This window comes from Girardinichthys multiradiatus, chromosome 1 (genome assembly GCF_021462225.1).
Source record: "Girardinichthys multiradiatus isolate DD_20200921_A chromosome 1, DD_fGirMul_XY1, whole genome shotgun sequence".
NCBI lineage: Eukaryota > Metazoa > Chordata > Actinopteri > Cyprinodontiformes > Goodeidae > Girardinichthys > Girardinichthys multiradiatus.
In genome coordinates, this window is record NC_061794.1 from 13496383 (window position 1) to 13500405 (window position 4023).

The window sequence follows — 4023 nt, forward strand, 5'->3', positions numbered from 1 at the left end:
CTTTTCCTTAGCTGGAGCAGTAATGCTGTTCAGAGTTGATGGAAAGCTACATCCTGTGCAATTGTGGAAGAAAACCTGTTAGAGGCTGTAAAAGACCTGGGACTGGAGCGAAGGTTCAGTTACCAGCAGGAAAATAACTTTAAATATACGAGCAGAGTTACAACAGAATGCTTTAAATCAAAGCATATTCATGTGCCCTGACAAAGCCCAGACCTAAATCCCATTAAGAATCTGTGGCAAAACTTCAAAATGTAATTAACTTTAAAGAACCCATCCATTAAATCTTACCAAGCTTGATCTGTGTACTCCAAAAGGCTTTTGCTTTACTTGCAGAAAGAGGTGGTTCTATAAACTATTGACTGTGAAAGATTTTGAATACTGTGCATCCATTTCCTTCTACTTCCCAATTATTTCCTGCTTTGTGTTGGTCTATCATATAAAATGCTAATAAAATACGTTGAAGGTTGTGATTGTAATGTGACAATGTGGGAAAAAAATGTATAAACACTTTTGCAATGTACTGCGCTACCTTATTAATAAGTGAGGTTTTTGTGCAACCTCAGTTCCAGGGAACTCCTCCAATTCTTTTAGCTATCCCGTGGTTTCTCTATTAAACCTCCCTGTGCTTTTGATAAACTGGTCTGCTGTTTTGTCAGGTATTATTTTATGGTTTATATCTTATTTTCTTTCTTTTGTGATGCATGTTATCACATTACCTGGTGATTTTGTTTTCCCCTGATTTCTCCCCGCTTATCTCTGTGCTTCATGTCATGTTCTTTTTTTATGCATAATGCAGAACAATGTTAAATGTTAAGTATGTAGTTTATTTTTTCCAGAGGAAGTGAAGTGTATTTTAAAATGCAATAGGTGGGAAATTATGTAAGGTTTAATTGCATGTCCCTGAAGGAGTGTCTACACTCTGGCACTTTTTATTCATAAGCACATATTGAAAATCTAGGCATGTTTAAACATACACCAAAACTATTAGAATGATTATTGTAAAAAAAAAATCATAATATCAATATAAAAGGTAACAATCTGAATTTCTTGTTATTTTTCTTCATGTTTTAAAGGTTGTGGTAAACCTTAGTTTGAAGATCAACTCTCACTTATGGCCGTTGAACCTTTTATATGGTTATTTAAACAGGAATGATTATTATGCATTCAAAATGGGAGTAATGGGGTCTGATTAATGCCACTACTGTGCTGATTTGAAGATTATGTTGCTTGAGACTGAACCCTAACCTCTAACCAATGAACTTTGAGAAAATGTATCTGTTGTTTCAGATAAATCTGATCTAATCCTCTAAACGTCTGAAGCAAAACTCTCATCCTTGAGCAAACAATGGCCAGATTTAAAACTGGCTGTCAAACTGGAATGGTCCAAGTAAACGCTGAAAACGTATCATAACATAAACGGCACATATCAAGGAAAAAATTGGGAAATGTATTTTGTTAGCTGGTCTCAAATTGTGCGAAGTTTTTTGTTATTTGTGAATACCATAAACAGGACACATTGCAAAATTCAACATCTGTTGATTCCACGTAAAGATTTTTTTGTAGCTGGACTCATGTAAACCCATTGTTCTTAAAATTATACAAACAGTTTCTTATTCGAGCTTTAATTGAAGTTTAATGCAAGTACAGTGTTAGAAGACATCATGTTAAATCCAAGACATAAATTCAAACAGTAATGATTACATTTCAATCAAAAGGTTGTCGGTAATTTTCTTCTTTCTTTTTTGAAATCTCATCATTCTGCATTCTGCACACACTCCTCTCATTATCAATGTGCAAGAGGTCGATTTCACAAAATTTCAAGAAATCTTCTTTTTTGACAGGGCCTTCACAATGGGCACCGATGGACATAGTATCCTGTCGCATAACCTATAATGTAAAAGACCACCAGTGCGCACACTACTCCTGCTGCCCGTAGCGCAATCCCAGTCGTTCCAACACATACTCTGTTGTAGATCCTGTGAATTAGACCAACCATAAAGTTAACAAAGATGTTTGTTAGAAAAAAACTTTGAATTTCTAAATATTGAGTTGTGTCAAAGGAGCCAAATCTACTTGAATCTGTTGAAGTGGTCTTGGGCAACATTTTTAAGGTTTTTCCTAAAACATTTTTAAGCCTTCGTTCTGTTTGGACTGCTGTCTGTTTTTGTTTTTCTTTTCAGGTTGGAAATTGCCATTAGTGATCCGGTGGGCTCTTGCCCTATAAAGGCTTCTCCTGCCTACTCTCCTACCTGGCTCCTCTGTTCAGTGGGGAGTTGAAGCCTGGTTCCATCTGATGTTTGGTTTTGGTTGGTTCTGGGTTTTTGTCCCAAATACAGTTATAGACATTCATGCATTCTAATATTACGAGCAGTTGATTATTGAATATTTGAAATATTGAATATTTTTTTTGGTTTGTTAAATAAATTGCCTTCTTAAAATGCTACCACCTTGTGTTTTCTCCCTCTACTTGTTACAGTCATTGAGCCAAGCTGTCACACTGCCTTGTGATTATCTGTCCAGTATCTGACCTATTACAGAGCGATGTCTGCGTGTGTAATACACTGAACCCAGATCTATGAATAAGTTATTAATGTCATCAACTCAAAATAGGTGCTGTATCAACACATACCAGGGAACTCGGCGAACAACCCACTTTAAATTTAAACAGTTTTGTACCAGCAACCAGTCACAGTCACACAGTTTGACTGAATATGAATTTTACGTCCTTACAGACCTTTTCTGTTTTTGCTTAAATGTTTTAACTTTTAATATCAGATCAGCAAAGTAAATACAAGAACCAATTTTCAAATTCGGATGTCATTTAGGATTATTATGATCTTTATTAGGAATCTATCTAAACCAACTTGGTAATATGTAAAAAAAAGTAACTCCTCCCCCCTATGTTAAATGAACTGATTAACTGGATTTTTAGAAAATCTGACTTCCATTTCAGCATTTACACCCAGGCCTATCTCACACTTGTGATAAAAACATCTGGATGAACACTCAAGACTTTGTGGTATGTGGATAGACGAGACAAGAGAGGAACTTTAAGGAAGGTGTGCATCATGCTACATCCAGATTAAATAAATCACAAACACACACACATTCATACACCAATACACAGATCGGTAGACAACTTAAGGTTAACGCCCAGGGGCACATCGACATAAAATAGATAACACAACTGGTAGCTGGCTGCTATTTTATTTACATGTTTTTAGGTATTTAATTTTCACATTTATGAATAATGAAGCATAGGGATTAATATTACGGAAGAGCAATTAGCTGAATGCTTTTCGAACAAGTAAGTGATCAACCAATTCCTGATGTGTCTTCCAGATCCTGTCTCATAACTTTGCTGTTTTTTTTTCCTTCTTTCAAAGACATGAGTTTTAGATATCATGCTGTAAGTAATGTGTTTAGTTAGTGTTACACATGTCGACTTCCCTTACTTTTTAAATGTACATGCCATAAAAAGACACAGGGCTGTGCAGAAAATGAGTAAAGAAGCAGCAAAAGAAATAAATACTTTTATATAGTCCTAAGGGTTTACTCCTCAACAGCATGAGAAAACTACTCCCTACATGTGAAATTGACTTCTGAGTTTGATCTTCATGTGTGGCAACACTTCAGCTCACCTCATGGTGGTAGACTGAGAACTTTCCACATTCATGTTGATGTTATTCTCACTCCAGCGGTCATAATGCACGCTGGCTTCCCCAGTAGACTCCATTGGAAATGTCTTTTTCTGTTATCAGGGGTTATGTGTAGTTATTCACTGCTCAATGTCAGTCTAGAGAGAGAAAATGTATAGTAGGTTAAATGCAAGTAAATGTTTCCAGTAGCAATGTATCTAATGATTTAAAATGAGGATTGATATCTACGTGAAGGTAAATTACTGATTGACTGATTGCTTTGATGACTACAAAAAAGGAGCTTCTAATAGATTCTTACTTTTAACACTGATGGCAAAAAATAACTCAGTCAGTTTTACTAGATTAAAAATGTGTATTTCTCACC

At 35.6% G+C, this 4023-nt stretch overlaps 1 long non-coding RNA gene across 1 annotated transcript; it reads right to left on the minus strand.

The window, feature by feature from the left end:
* Positions 1 to 1748: 1748 nt before the first annotated feature.
* LOC124873568 lies at positions 1749 to 3780 on the minus strand. The gene is made up of 2 exons (XR_007039577.1): positions 3642 to 3780; positions 1749 to 1976 (listed from the first exon to the last, which is right to left on the minus strand). It is a non-coding gene; the product is annotated as an uncharacterized LOC124873568 (long non-coding RNA).
* Positions 3781 to 4023: the final 243 nt, after the last annotated feature.